The sequence below is a fragment of the Zalophus californianus genome, chromosome 8 (assembly GCF_009762305.2).
Source record: "Zalophus californianus isolate mZalCal1 chromosome 8, mZalCal1.pri.v2, whole genome shotgun sequence".
Lineage (NCBI taxonomy): Eukaryota > Metazoa > Chordata > Mammalia > Carnivora > Otariidae > Zalophus > Zalophus californianus.
This window is the reverse complement of record NC_045602.1, coordinates 105312660-105329142: the sequence shown is the minus strand read 5'-3', so window position 1 is coordinate 105329142 and position 16483 is coordinate 105312660. Positions and strand designations below refer to the sequence as shown.

The window sequence follows — 16483 nt, the reverse complement described above, 5'->3', positions numbered from 1 at the left end:
CAAACTTTTGTTTTAGCATTGAGGAATATTCATGAATACGTGGGTTAATTTTTTAAAAAGCTCTATTGTATCAAGAGGTACATTTCAAATAAAGTTTAGTAAATGTATAATTCAGGAGAAATTATTTCATCCTTAGGGGCTAAATTCAAAGTAAACTAAAAGCTCTACATGATATGCCTATTTTTGGTGTGTGTAGGGATGTATGATAGTTACGCGAATAAAATACTTGGAATCCTAAAGATCTCATTAGGATAAAACTTGCAGGGGGAGCAAAATGGAAATGTGAAAAGGGAATGATAAAAAATGAATGTTAAGAGCTTTTATTTTTTTAAGATTTATTTATTTGAGAGCGAGAGAGCTTGTGTGCACACAGAGGGAGAGGGAGAAGCCGACTCCCTGCTGACCAGGGAGCCTGATGTGGGGCTCATTCCCAAGACCCTGGGACTCTGAGCCGAGCCGAAGGCAGATGCTTAGCTGACTGAGAGAAGAGCTTATTTTTAAATGGGAACTCATGAGTATCAATTCACTATTGGATTTAGATTCTTATGGCTTTGAGTGATAACAGCTGTTAGACTTAAAAATGTCAAATTGACAGCATGCCAGAAATTACATCGTTAACAACTCTTTTGAACGTATGGTGAAAAAAATGAAGATACTAACTTAAAATTGACTTTTGGTTACACAGTTATTTTTAGATTGTTCTAGAGGGATAGACGTACAGATTTTTGAGAACCAACGTTATAGGTAATGGGACATCACAGAAACATTTTGAATAGGGGAATGCCTTACAGGATTGATGGCTTTGAAGAGGAGGTGCTCTGCTTCCAGGTGGAAGATGGGGAGGGTGCAGTGCAAACGTCGGAAGTAATGAGAGACTAGGAGCAAGTAAAACCATGAGTAGAATATCAGAGTCACTTTAATGAGGGATGTACCTTTTAGGATGTTTTTAACAAGAGGAAACTTTAGTTTGGCTTAATAACAAAATAATTATGTCCCCCAACAAGAAATCTCAAGGTAGGATGACTGTGTTGATGAACTCAGTGAATTAAGGTCTGTATGTTATCCTCTTATCCAGTGGCAAAGGGCTTATGGGCTACCATGACTGGTCTAGACCAATCAAAACTTACCCTCTGAACCTGGGGCTGGAGCACACCTTGCCTGAAAGCACATGGCCTTTAGAAGGACAGTGTAGATAAAACTGGAAAAAAAAAAATGAGGCTGTGGCAGAAGAAGGAAAAGAGGTAAAGAATTCAGGGAGACCCCAGTCCTAGGCACCATGGGACATTACATGACACAGTTAGGATTTGGAGTCCATGGGATTTAGTCACTAACTGGATGTGGAGTATAAACAGGTGGGATTAACTTAGGCATGTCTCCCCGGTTTCTGACCTGGTCACCAGATAGATTGTGGGGCCACTTAATGATGTGAGAGTCAGAAGGGTGGGCAGATGTGGTAGGTAGAATAATGCCTCCCCCACACCAAGATGTCTAAGTCTTAATTTCTAGAATTTATAAGTTTTACCTTACGTGGCAAAAAGGATGTTGTGGATGTGATTAAGGTTAAGGACCGTGAGAGGGCTAGATTAGTCTAGATAATCCAGATGGGCACAATCTAATCATTCGTCCATAAAAGTGGAGAACCTTTACTGTTGTCAGAGCGAGAGGAGAGCGCTAACTGGAACATTAGAAGACCTGGCAGGAGAAATCCAAAGTATGAAAGAGCTTGGGACTTAGTGTTGCAGGCTTTGAAGATGTAGGAAGGGAGTCAGGAGCCAAGGAATGTGCCTGGTCTGTAGGAGCTGGGTATAGCAAGAAAACCAGTTTTTCCCCTGGACCCTGTGGCAAGGAGCACAACCCTGTGGGCACCTTGATTTTAGCTCTCGGAGACTTGTGTGACACTTCTGACCTACAGAACTTTAAGATAATGAGTTTGTGTTTTAAGCCACTAGGATTGTGGGTTTTATTATGGGAGCAATAAGAAACGAATGCAGCTGGTTTGCCCAGGGTTTTCACTGAGGAATGCATATTTCTTCACGAGATATTGAATTAGAGGTGCCAATGGTTAGCAGTCTAAGGCTGTGGGCATTCTGTCCTCTTTGAGTACATGCTTGCTTAACAAATGAGAGAACATAGTTATGAAGGAGCACTTTATTTGAAGCTTACTTGTCCTCAGTTTTCTATGCTTCATTGTCCTTTTCCTCAAAATTAGGGTTTGGAATAGAGGACCTCAGGTGCCCTTCAGCTTGAAAATTCTGAAGTTATTTGCCTTCCATGAAATAGAATATATCCCTACCCAGGACAGTCTCCTCTCTGGTGAGGATGAAGAAAATAGAAGCACGTGCAAGAATTGTTAGTGAACACAGGAACATAGCATTCACTATAAAATGTGAGCATGGGCTTCCAGTGCCTTGTTTAGAAATGCAGCATTCCTAAATGTTAGCCATCAGTCAACATGTGCTCTGCTGAAATCACTCATTTTGCATCAAGGTCAGTGAACTAGAAGGTTCTGAACAGAAGCATGTGTTGTCCTAACTAGCTTGGGGGCTAGACACCCACTGTCATAAAGATCTCTGTGTTCTGGCATCCCTGTGGATTATTAATCCACATAATAACATAATCTGGGGAGGTGTTGAAAGCATTCCTATCATGAGCCATGGTGCTCCTTTGTTCAGAGATTATAAATCTCAGGAGGAGCTTTTGCCGCTTGATGGAAAACTGTTGTGTTACAAAGCTGGTGCTATAGTCTGGATTGTGCAAGAGGGCAGTTTGTTAGGTATAGGCTTTCTGTATGGGGTAGGGATGTATAGGAGAGCAGTGGGGGAGGGGAGAATGCATGCGAAAGTCAGTCTTTTAGGGCCACCTCTTGTCTTACCCCAGTTTAGCATGAGTACTGCTCTGACCAAAAATCCCCTTCTGCACAGGGGAAGAAGTATAATTTCTAATATAACTGCTGTCTTGAACACAGAGACGGGCCCTCTTCCTAAGCTGAGGGGTGGACTGTAGTCACCGGGGTCATGTGGGCTATACTTCAGTGTTGTCAGCTCGCCTGGCTGAAGATCACCTTCATACCTATCCTCACCCATTCAGGGACTCCCAAAGGCAGACTCTGCAGAAAAAAAGGCCCTAGATTTCCTAACAGTTATCTCATTGACAGGGAGTTTGAAATGTGATTCCATCTGGATCAGCTTTTGCTTTTCTACCCTGAAAAACTTTAATAATTATTTAAGCACTTGAGCAATAATTGAACAAATGCCCTTGAACTCGTTGTCCAGACCTGGGCTTGCCTCATGTTGTGGTGAGACTTGAAATGGTTAAGTCTGCCGTGAATGAGCCCCTTAAGCTCCAGGGCCTATATGTTTTGTCTGATTGTGTTGCTGGGGAATACTCTTTGGAAATTATGACCTTGACCAAACTTTGAATATCTGAACAAAATGTAGGCACGGGAGAATGATCCACTTAATGTCTGCAGACAGACTGCCAGTGTCATGGGACAGCTGTTTAGGGGACTAGGTGATAAGCATGGTCTGCTCTCGCTGTATCCATCACCATTCAAGACATATCTTAGAATAAGTCTCCACAACGTACAACAATCACAAGCATTTCCTTGAGGACTATTTGCTAAGTGTTTTCCCCTGCACTTTCTGGGTCTCCGTTTTAGTCCTTTCTGGCTGTTTTAACAAGATACTGGAGTTTGGGTGGCTTAAACAGCACACATTTATTTCTCACAGTTCTGGAGGCAGGGAAGTCCCAAGACTCAGGTGCGGGCAGATTCAGTGTCTGCTAAGGCTCCTCCTCCTCCTGCTTTGCAGGGAGACCTCTCTCCGTGTCTTCATATGGCCTTTCCTTGGTGCATGCACGTGGAGAGGAACAGATCTTGTGTCTCTTCTTCACGAGGTCACTAATCCCACTAAGAGGCCCTATCCTAAAGACCAAATCTAACCCTGATTGTTTCCCCAAAGGCCCATCTCCTGATACCATCACCTCAGGGATTAAGGCTTCAGCATATGAATTCTAGGGAACATAAACCTTCAGTCCAGAATAGTCTCACTAGGACAAGAAAATGAGACAAATTGATCTGTAGAGTTTTTTAGTATAACACTAATACAGTATCCCAAAAAGATACCCATTCTTTGGGGTTGTTTTGTTTTTGTCGCTATAGGAAGGAGATGAAGATTGTTAATAGTGGGACTTGGGAATTACTTTCAGATCTTGGGCTCACGTCCTGAAGTGATTTTGAGGAGAAGGGGTAGAATAAGGAACTGAGTTTCAGAACAGCCGTGAAGACGGTGGGGATGGGGTGGAGGGGGTTGTCTGTTTTGTTCTTTTTCCATAGCATCTCATAGCCCGGCCCAGGGTAATTATTCAACAAGTACATTTTGTTCAAATGAATTGATCATGAGTTGAAATGGTTTACAGCAATAACTAACTTGTTGAAGAGCTGTTTTTTGTCTTTTTGTTAAAGATTTTATTTATTTGAGAGAGTGTGTGTGTGAGTGGGGGAGAGAGAAAGATAGGGAGAGAGCACAAGCCAGGGGGAGAGGCAGAGGGGGAAGCAGGCTCTCCACTGAGCAGGGACCCCAATGTGAGGCTCGATCCCAGGACCCTGGGATCATGACCTGAGCTGAAGGCAGATGCTTAACTGACTGAGCCACCCAGGAGCCCCTATTTCTTATCTTTAAATGCCTGTCAGCTTTGGGTGCCATGCTTGGAGCCCACTTCATGCAAGTAATGGGTTAAAGGTTGTTTCTCACCCTTATGATATCAATCACTTGGGACTCTTTAGAGTTGGCTGGTCTGCAAACTACATTAAGCCAGGCAGAAGTACTTAAGGGAGGCTTGTTTTTCCTTTTTTGTCCAAAAGTGAAGGCTGGTGGGAATTTACCCAGTCATCCATCTGTGAGTCTAATCTCAAATTGTGCCTCTGCACCCCGTGGGTTGTTAACAAAAGATGCATTTGTGGTATTTATTGAGTACATACGTGGACAGTTTACTGGCTTGACTAATAACCAGTGACAGGAGTCTTCTGGCAGAGGTTGAGATTAAGAGAAAATGGAGCTCACCTGTCATAGCCCAGGAAGTGAGCCTGGGATGGAGAGGCTCCTGGGCCTGGGATTTTCAGTTTTCAGTGCAGGACCAGTTGGTCACCTAGGGCTGAAATACCTGTCCCTCTGCTGTTTGGGCCATAAGCGGCCTGACCTGTGTAGATTTTCTGGCTCCTCTGTCTCACCTGAGTCCTGTGTTCCGAGGCGTCATGGGGGGAAGAGTTCGGGGGTACATGGGAAGGGAAAGTAAAATACCACTCAGTCGGAGTCACATTTAATGGCTCACCTCAAATTGTATTTAGAAGGAAGAATATGTTTACTGGGACCTGAAGCTTTCACTCAGTGGGGACTTCAGAACCCAGCACCTCTTTCTTAGGGGGGGGCCGGGGAGTCAAAGTGCTCTCCTCACAGCAAAACCAGGAAGAATCTGTGTGTGTTAATTAAACTGCAGGGAGAATAAGGTTCAAAACCCCTCCTGCCCCTGGAGGATATTGTCCAAACACAGGTGGTCTCTACTCTCCAATCCAGGTGTGTCTTACAGTCCAGTAGGGCTGGGGGCTCACCCATCCCATGAAAATATGCTGTCGTTTGTGCCCTGAGATGCCCCTGAGTGTAACAGGGTGACCGTAGATCGGCTCACTGAGCCCATCTCTGATGATGCATTTCTCTCCTTCAGTTAGGGCTGTGGGGGATAAAGTCAAGAAGGGAGTGGTGGGGTTCCTGCAGAAGAAGATAGGGGAGGCAACTCTGAAACAAGGTAGGGCAGGTCACAGGAGCTGTGATACTCCAGAAGTAGATACTCTTTCCTGTGACCACAGGTAGGGGAGAAGAAAGATCTGCTGGATTTTCAAAGTTAAGTTTTGTAGCAGCATCAAAAAGGACCATCGGACCCGAGATATTTATTTAGATAAGAATGCGGGTCTAATCTAAATTATTTTTAAGTTTTTCTTGTTTGTGATTGCAATCAGAGTGAATGCTATTTGAAGTGTTTTTTATGGTTTTGGGAAATACTGTATGCAGATGTTTAAAGTTGAATGGAAATCAAATTAGGGAAAATGGAATCTCACTTCCTTGTTCATGGGTGCTTTGGAGAAACGTCTTGATTTTTGAATTGGACATTCTGAGAGATCACTGGTGAGTCTTAGGCTGAGCTGCATGAAATTGATGGTTTTTGTTGGTCAAAATGATAGTCATAATTTCACATGGTTCATCCTAATATATTTATATCCTTGGTCTTTTATCTAGACACAAGTAGATTAATCTATAAAGCTATTAACTCTGTAGTGAATATATTAATAAACTGAAGAATCTACTTCAACAAGAACTATCCTTTCTGCTCTGTCATTTTTGCAACTTCAAATTTTCTTTTCCTGGGTTTCCTTTAAAAGAGGGAAAATTAATTTCAAATCTCTAAAGCATCTGGAATGTACTAGAAGATGAGAACTTTCAAAGAAGGGATGAAATTGAAGGTAGAAGGCATCCTGTTCCATGCAATGACTCTAAAAGTCCTAGCACCTATTGCAGTGATTTTTGAGGGCAATCCTTGGTCAAAAATGGTCATACCAATATTATGGGAATGGGGGGAGGGGAGAGGGATCAACACTCCTTATCTTCTTTCTTGACTTCATTTCAGTTCAGTTTTTCCTATTTGAGTACATTGCCTTATTTGGCTCAGAATGAGCTCAAGGCGGGTTTTTGTGAAATGTTTTCTTCATTGTAAGAAGTACTTCCTTTGCAGCCCCAGGTGCAGGTGAAACGTGCCGGTGTGGCGGATACCATGTCGTGATGTCCTTGAATGTGCTGTGTTTGGGAAGCCATCCATAGTTGTAGTTGTAGAAATAATTCAGATCAATGACATGACTAGGACCGTGGGTTTTATGTTGTTTTGAAATTTAGCATCAAAAGAAAGCATTTGAGGGTCATAGTCGAGTATCCTATTTCCAAAAAAAAAAACCAGATTCTTTTTTTTATGATTAGGAAACATTTTTATGCAACTAGTTGACTTTTAAATGAAACCTTGCATTCTGGACTGAATCATGGGCTGTAAGGTACTTTTATGGATGGCTATGTACACATGACATAACTCTGCGTGTGTGCTTTTATGAACAGAACCAGGACCTTGGCGGTCACACGGGTTAATTTATGTAATGCTTACTCTACTATAGACCACTCTGGTTTTTCTGTCGGAACAGAGTCACAGGTAGGTGCAGCTTGCGGACCATAAACTTGCTTTGACTACGCACTTCCTGGACTGGAATCCTCTATTCAATAAATAGCAGGTGCTAAATGGAAACCTGGTGTTCGAATGAGAATCTTTCCTAGAGCTTTTTGGGGTATTTCTGCTGAAATTTAACAAGGGCGTGTTGCACAGTTTTGTTCCTAGAATCGTCCTTGACGCCTGCCTTTCCCACATCCGCACATAGTCTGTTGGTAAATCCTGACTGTTCTACCTTCAGAAGGTACCCACCTTCTGTTTCACCTCTTGTACTCTGCCACCGTGGTATAGGCCTTGTTCTTCTTCACCTGGATGACTGGTCTCTTTTCTCCCAGGCTTGTTTCCTGCACCCCCACTCCTGTTAGGGTTCTGTTTAGCCAGTTGCTCTAACCCAGCTCCTCCCTTCCTAGCTTCCTCCAGCGGGTCTTCCCCTCACTCCCAGTACCAGTCGGGATCTCCACCATGCGCTCCCGGGCCTGTGTGATCTTAGCCTCTTGTTACCTCCATCACATCCTCCCAAGCTCCCTCAGCTCAGCCACAGTGGCGTTGGGCAGTTCCTTGCACACACAGGCTTGCTGTACTCGGAGGATCTTTGCCTCGCTGCTTCCTCTGTCACGAATGCACTCCCCCCCCGCCCCCATCTCCCTGGCTGATTCCTGTACTTCCTTCAAGTCTGTGTACCTTTTGTTTTTTGTTTTTGTTTTTGTTTTTTAAAGATTTTATTTGACAGACACAGCGAGAGAGGGAACACAAGCAAGGGGAGTGGGAGACGGAGAAGCAGGCTTCCCACTGAGCAGGGAGCCCGATGCTAGGCTTGATCCCAGGACCCTCGGATCATGACCTGAGCCAAAGGCAGATGCTTAACGACTGAGCCACCCAGGTGCCCCAAGTCTGCGTACCTTTTGTTTGACCCCCGTCCTGTTCTCTACCTTTGTCCTTCCAGGGCACTGACCATTTTTCAGCTTCTGTAACTTAGCAACTTATTGGGTTTAGTGTTGACTTTCTCTCCCTCTTCTCTAGCATGTGTGTGTCCCTCTGGGTCAGGTTTGCTGCTTTTTTGCTGAAGTGGCCCAAGCACCTTCCTGGTGCCTGACTCCCAGTGGAGGCTCTGAATACCTGTTACATAAATGAAGGCTCGTTCAAGGTGATGGTTGGGCCTGTATCGCCCCTTGACAAGTCCTCCTTTTTAGAAATCAGCTTTAAGTCTTAAAGCCATTTCCTATTGTTTCGGCTTCAGACTTCCTCTTATTACATATCCACTAATGAGATGAGTCAAAAGAAAGTTTAAAAAGAATAGTATTTGTTACAACCCATTCTTGATGATTCTGTTAATGAGAGATTAGGTTCTGCCAACACAATCTAGAAACTTCCATTTGGTTTGCAGAGGTTTCAGAGGATCAGGGTGAGGCCCTTCTCAGGAAGGGGCTGTTCTAACATCCGTGGAAAATAATCCCGTACCCTTGATTCCACTTCTCTGAAACCACCTGATAAACTGAATGGGAACATTGGGCATTGTAATATTCTAAAATGGCTTGAATAGTCCTGAGGTCATGGCGTTGCTTGAACGCCCTTTCTCGCCTTCCTGTCTATTCGTGTGCCTTGTGGGTGTGGGAAAGATCGGGCAGTTTTACAGCTGCTTCTCCCCTGCTTCCTTTGGGATGGTCCGGGCCCTCTCTGCACACACTGGCTGTCTTCTCTCTCTGCCAGGTTCCTCCTCATCTGTCTAGCTAAGATTATTTCGTTATCCTCTACTTCCCTTCCCGACCTGATTATCTAGGTCGCTTCCTTTCCTTCCAGCCATGCTGCCTCCCAGGAAAGTACAGGGAAACCCAGGAAATGAACCCAGCCCAGCTGCCTCTGAGCATGGTCTTCTAGCCATCTGCCAGTCCTTCCCAAATGAGTGGGAGCCCTTTGTCCCAGGCACTCAGCCCTCTGTGCACTGGCCTCATGGACCCTTTACTTGCTTCCTGCCACTTCCTTACAGGTGGCCTGTGGTTCCGACCAAATGGGAAGACTCACCACTTCCAGAACACAGGCCTGCTCTCCCTGTGCTCACTCTCCAGGAAACACCAGGGCCACCTCCCCCTCCCCACCTTCCTTGTCCGCCCCTCTTGTAACACTGAAACTAGTCAGCTTACTGTTGGTCATGGTGTGCTTCAGGTCAGCCATCTTTACAACCATCTTTACTTCCATGCCAGACTGTAAACGCTCTGAGGGCAAGGACTATGTGTTATTTATAATGTCTGGCCCTACGAGTAATGCCTAGCTGTGTATGGTAAGCATTTCATAGAATCATGGAATGTTGCTGATTGGAGGTATTCTGAGCATAGAAACTTTGGTTAGTCTGGGATTTCTGGAACTGTCCGGATTTTTAAAATTCTCTATCCGTTTATCTTCCATAAATACAATTGTATTTTTCCAACAACACACACTGATGGTTAGTTTGGAAAATGACACTTGCCATAGACATCAACTAGTTTAATCCTTCATATCTATGAATTGTGATTGAAGGAAGTTTCAAGGGTAGATGGGCTTGGCTCCCATTATTACCCTCCATGCATTTGTCATGATAGCATTAAGGGGTCCATTTGGGAATTATTTTTAAAGTTCTGTTTTGATACAAAACAAGTTATGAATATGGCCTCAGTGATAAGTTGAAATACATATTTTCCCCACTCAGACTAGAAACTTTCTCCCAGCCACAATGTAGTACCTCTACAGGGTAATAGCCATACATTCACTCATTCATTTTAGCAAATATTTATTGAGTGCCTGCTATGTGCCACGTACGTAATACGGATAAATCAGTCAAAAGTTCCCACCTTATGAAGCTTGCATTCCAGGAAGTAGAAGAAGACAAAGTACAATGACAGGTGTGCTGGAAGGTCCGTGCTCTGGAGAAAAGGGGGAGAATGGTGCTGAGCAGGATGGGAGGGGAGCTGCAACTTAAAACGAGATGATTGGCAGAGACCTGAAGGCAGCAAAATGATGAGCCCTGAGGATATCTATAGGAAGAACATTCTAGGCCAAGAGAACAGTGGCTGTGTGTGGGAGTGGCTTGTCCTATGCAGGAACAGCAGGGGCACGGCTCTGCAGCAGGGAGCATGGGGGAAGAGGACTCGACGTGTTGGAGGAGGTGGGAGGCGTTCAGACCACTTCAGTCCCTCAAACAAGCATTTCTCCACTTCGCTACTGACATTGTGGGCTGGATAATTCTTTGCTGTGGGCACTGTACCACCATGCATTGTAGGCTGTTTAACGGCACCCCTGGACTCTACCTACGAGGTGCAAGTAGCAGCCCCTGCCTTCCATGGGTGACAACTAAAAATGTCTCAGGACGTTGCCAAATGTCCTCTGAGGTGCAAAGTCACACCGGAGTTTAGAACCAACGTTTTAGACCAAAGTAAGGACTTTGTTACTTGGGGTAGTTCTTTCGTTTTAACAAGACTCCTCTGGCTGCCATGTTGAGAATAAATTGAATAGGGACACAGGCGGGAGAAGGAAGCCCGGGAGGGATTTGGCAAAAGATCAGGAGGGACATGAGTGCACCTAGAACCAAGACTGGAGTGGGCTGCGGTTGGTGAGGGGTGATCAGGTTTGGGGTATTTTGAGTGAAGAGCCGCGAGGATTTGTGACAGACTGGATGTTGGGTGTCAAAGCATAATCAACATTAGCTACAAGGACGTGGGTCCGAGCACAGAGCTTGCAGGTGAGACACCGGTTTTAGGGGGAGGTCTAGAGTTTGGTTTGAACATCTGGCATTTAAGAACATTGATAGGGGCGCCTGGGTGGCTCAGTTGGTTAAGCGACTGCCTTCGGCTCAGGTCATGATCCTGGAGTCCCGGGATCGAGTCCCGCATCGGGCTCCCTGCTCGGCGGGGAGTCTGCTTCTCCCTCTGACCCTCCTCGCTCTCATGTACTCTTTCTCTCTCTCTCTCTCTCTCTCTCTCTCTCTCTCCTTCTCACTCTCTCAAAATAAATCTTAAAAAAAAATTGGTAATCCTCTGATTCCTCCCTCACAGTACCCCTGGGAAGTGGGTATGCTCTCCCTTTACAATAAAGGACACTGAAGCCCATGAAGGTTAGTTGACTGTACCAAGTCACACAATCTCTACAGAACGGGAACAGAATTTTAATCCTGAAATGTCTGCCTACTAATCCCCAACTCCTCGATACTCTTGAAAGTGCTTTTGTGTGGTACCAGAAGTTCCCAACATGAGGCCATTTGTATCGTATGCCCTACAGGAGTTCATTCAGCAATTATTCATGAAGTGAAGTTCAGCTAAATGCTGACGTTTTAAATGGAGACAGTCATTCCTTTTGCATCTTGTACAAGACTGAAAACAAACTTTAGAAATGATTGTGTATAGTAAAGCCACTTGGCATATCAGGAAATCAGGTTTGTGGTTACTTAGGTATAAGTAACCTTTTCTCAAAGTCTGTCCTGAGCCCTATCAGTTGCCTGGCTCATCAAGGGTTCTGTGTCAGTTGTGTTTGGAAGCCTGTCCTGGGTCCTCCTCTTGGGGATCCACAGTGCATATTAGCAGATTGCTTCTGTTCCTCCCTTAAAATGTATTAAGTATCTTGTAGGCACGGGTGCTGTTATACCATTTTCCCATCTTGGATATGTTTCTATAGGTCTGCCCTAGTCACGGCTGTGTCCTGGTACCCCCTTGATCTGCACATTCTCTCAATTATACGTGTCCCTGAAGCCTAGGTATGACATTAACAGGCTGTTTTGTACCCCTTTCATTTTTCTAGCAGACCCTTCTGACCTTTTAGCTATGCGGCCATCAGACCCCGAGTGATGAACGGGAATGGATTTTCTTGAACTAGATCCTGAGATCTTTTGCATCCTCTATCTAAAAGCAGGTTTTCTTTCTCTTTGGTTATATAATCTGTTCATTTAAACTGTGGGACTCAACAGGGTAATTGCAACCCAGGAGCTGCCAGCAGTTTGAACCACGGAGCAGGCAGCGGGGAGCTGTGCGCCATGATTGATTCCTTGGGCATTTGTGAAGTCCGAAGGTGATGTGAACTGAACTGCCCTGAAGAGCTGCCCACAGGCCTCTCTGCTGTTACGAGTTGGGTAGTCTTGCTGTGGTTTAAGCTAAAACAGACCGCTGCTCTTTCTCCTTTCTCTGAGAACCATCGGTGCTAAGGGAGCAGTCTTAGGAGGTCTCCAAGGGTTTATCCTTCATGAATCCTTGGCAGGGCCGGTTTCATGGGCATGTGACCTGTGCAGTTACAGAGCCCAGACTCAGAAGGGCTCTGTGTTTGGTTTAATGCTCTGTTGTCACGGTCTTGAAATTCTTAACAAAGGGCCCCATGTTTTCCTTTGGGAGTGGATCCTGCAAATTATGTAGCTAGTCCTGATTCTAAGAGCTGGCCTCTGTCCTTGACTTCCTAGCTTCCAGGGGGAGGACACAAAGGAGTAAGGATTTTGCATCTGGAGGGCATTTAAGAACGACCTACAATGTTAATCTCATGTTTTACATGCTACAGTTTAGGGTTTGAGAATTGGAGTATCCATTGACTTTAGAGAACAACATTTTTTTTTTAAGATTTTATTTATTCATTTGAGACAGAGAGCATGAGGAGGGGAGAGGTAGAGGGAGAAGCAGGCTCCCCGCCGAGCCAGGAGCCAGACGTGAGGCTCGATCCCAGGACCCTGGGATCATGACCTGAGCCGAAGGCAGATGCTTAACCATCTGAGCCACCCAGGTGCCCCAAGAAAGAACATGTTTCTTGATGGTGGACCCCATTCAGTAGAGGAATGGGTGTCATAAATAGCACTGAGTTGTTGCTAAGGAAGTGATGTAGGATCCTAAGCCCTTCTCAGAGTCTTTGTTCTAGCTGAAACAAGGGCTGATCATCTGTATATAAAATAAGCTTTTAGATAGGATACAGGATACTTCTTGATTGGCAGCATCACCAAGGTGAAGATTAATTATGACAGTTCATTCATTCAGATACTTACTAAGCACCTGCCATGTGCTGGGTACTGTGCTAGGAGGAGGGGGTGGGTAGGATCTTGAATTTGAGTTCCCCCAAAGCTGTTCCTGTGACAGAAGATTTGGGTGCAAGTGATTTATTGGGGAAGTGATCCCTGGAAATACTGGCAGGAGAGTAAGGAAGTGAAACATAGACATGAAGGAATCCAGTAAAGGGTAGATTACCTCTCGGGGCAACCAACTCGCAATCCCACAGGGGACCACTGGAATACAGTATAGAACAGGCCCTGGAATTGTCCCATAGAAGGACTTGGAGGTTGGTTATTTACCCACTAACCATCACCCACTAACCATCACCCACTAACCATCACCCGTCTCTGGCTGAGGGCCACCCCTTGGGCATTTTTGGCCTGCCCCTCTGTGCAAGGATGAATACAGCTCTTAGCCAAAGAGAGGTTTTAGGCAAAGAATCACAAGCACTTGGAGGAGGAGGCTGTGGGTGAGTGTAAGATGGGTGGGTTCCAGGGGTAAGGGGATAACAGAGGTGAGGCTGCCATTTTGGATGGGTTTGTAGAGGGAGGCCTTCCTGAAGAGGTGACATTTGAGCAGAAACATCAATGAAGTTTAGAGTCCTGTGGATATCCCAGGCAGAAGGAACAGCGAGTGGGAGGACCCTACACAGCACATGAGGGGCTTTGAGGAAGAGCACAGAGGCTATTTTGGGTGGAGTGGGATAATCAAAGGAAAGAAGGCTAGGAAGTAAGATAAATAGGGTACCCAGGGACCAGGGTAAGGATTTGGGGTTGTATTCAGAGTGTATTGGGAATCTATTGGGAATTCTGAACAGAGGAATGACACGATCAGATTTAAATTTTTAGAAAGAATCGTCTGTCCTTCTGGGTGGAGAACAGACTGGGGCCAGGGGCGATAGGGAGAAGCAGGGGAGATGCTGCTGCTTGATCAGAATTCAGAGTTCAAGGGTCTAGAGTTTCTCAAAAGGACAAGCTGACTGTGCTCTATTAGGACAACAGTGTATACACCCAGCCCAAGCAGCTGCATCCAGACTTGCTTCCATGTTCTTGCTTTAGACCACAGCTCTTGATTTTTGTTGGCTCTGAGGGGCCCTGCCGCTCAGCCCCTCCCTGATCATGGGACCCCTTCTCCCTTCTTAGGGCCACCAACAGCCTTAGTTCTTCCCATCGCTCCTGCCCTTCAGTGCTTCCCTGACACTCTGGCTCTCGCCGTGCCCTGACAGATGGTTACTGCGAGATCCAAAGATTTCACTGGAACATTTATGTGAGCCCTGCTCTTCTCACTTTTATCTTTCAGTGTATTGTAGCTGAGCTTTGGGGGTTTTTTGTTTGTGGCAAAAGGATTCACACAACCAGATTCCTCATCCTCTTGTCACTGAAGGTTGGCTCCATTGGTTCGCTCCATCACAGACTATGGAGGCTGTGAGTCACTGACATCTGACTTAGAAGCAGCATCAGACAGACACTGCCATGGCTTTCCCAGTCCACCAGCCTTGTCCTCTCTTGAGGACTTGGGCTGGGAAAGAGGCGGAGCAGTGTTCCTGCTGAGGCTGCAGAGGAGCCAATGGGCCATGGTAGAGTGGAGATGTAGGAGATGCCATGGGGGGAAGGCCTGGGATGTTCCATAAACAGATAGGGTGTGAGTTGCCATGCCAGGCACTGGGATTCCACAGGGTAGTCCCTGTCTTTGTGTTCACACTCTGGACACCCTTCTTTGCTGAGGCTCACCGAGCCAACTTTTAGATCTATAAGGACCCCGTGGGTCCATCATTCTGTTTCCTCTCCCCATGGAGAGAGAAAGGAAGGGCCAGGGGCCGATTGACCTGCTCATAGCAGTCATAACTGAGGCACTTTCCACTCTGTTGTTTATCCAGTGTGATAAAATGGCAGCTGCTGGAAATGAGGTGGTGGCTTTCAACCGGAAACTCAGACCAAAGAGGGAGTAGAATCAGAATATGTTTTGGATTTTTGGCTTTGTGCAGGTTTTGTTTTGTTTTGTTTTGAAATGGAATGAGGAATGTCTTTTTTTTTCTTTAAGAATGAGAGGCGCCCATCGAGGAAAAGTAGAATGCTAGGACCATAAAGAATACCTAATAGACAAAAGGTGAAAATACATTGTGATCTTTGGGAGTTTGGTTTTCTGAAAACTTTGTAACTTTGAGATAGTATTTGGTCATTTGATTGCTGGGGTTCTTGATGATTTTTTCTTAAAATACTATGGCATCTTTCATCTATATTCTAGGTTTTTTCAGTCATAGACAATCAGAATATTAAAATTTTCAAAAGCAAATCATTTTTTCTTTAAAGTATGGGGAAAGTATCCTTAAACAGGAATTACTTTTAAAATATGGAAGCTTTATATTACTTTATATGTGTTCACTGTTAACTTGGTATTTCTTTGTGTTTTTGAACACATAATAAGTGAAAAATGTAACTGCCACAACTGTGAAGTAAAATATAAATTTAAATTTACACATTATTTACATAAGTGTAAATTTTCACATTAGAAAAAATGATTCTTATTCGAACAACATGGTGAAAAGTGTTCACAGTAAAACTTATGATAAAATGTCTCAAATTAATTTGTCTAGAAACCATATAGGCATTATTATTAAAATACATTTTATAAATGTACCTCTACTGCAAGGGCACTGAAGGGTGAACTCAGGAAGGTTTAGCTGCATTTTTCTGTAAAACGTAGTTTCATATAGCTTAAAATCCTCATGTTTTCTCAAATTGATAGTTATTTAATAAAACTGTATCTCATAAGTCCTTCTAATAGAATTTGCAGTGTTCACAAAAGGAAAACGTGTAGGGCTAGTTAGTGATGAGACTATGCTTGTTTATTTGGCACTTATTCCATGCATTGTCCTCAAGTTTCATTTGCAAAAATCTTTAGTCTTTAGTGTCTCTCTGTGTACATATGGGGTCACAGAGTATAAACTTTCACTTCAATAAAGGAAGAGATGGAAGGATTCTAGGACCACATGAAGAAAGTTGGTTTTTCTCTGGGAACTTTTATTTTCAGTCCAGTTTTAGGTTAGGAAAAACAGGCTAAAAACAAAACCCAACAATTCCTAGCATAATGGAAATTAAGTGAACAATTGTATTTTGCATCAACTGGCTAGTTATTTATAAAACCATAAGTCAGATTCTTTTCAACTGTGTCTTGGACCGGGCTTCTTACACTTTGATGTGGATACGTATTGCCTGGCACTGTTAAAATGCAGAATCTGCATT

The 16483-nt window shown here is 44.5% G+C and overlaps 1 protein-coding gene across 13 annotated transcripts in view; it reads left to right on the top strand.

The window, feature by feature from the left end:
• Positions 1 to 16483, top strand: part of PLCB4 (phospholipase C beta 4) — a 414002-nt gene that overhangs the window by 112132 nt on the left and 285387 nt on the right. The gene's annotated exons all lie outside the window — the stretch shown is intronic.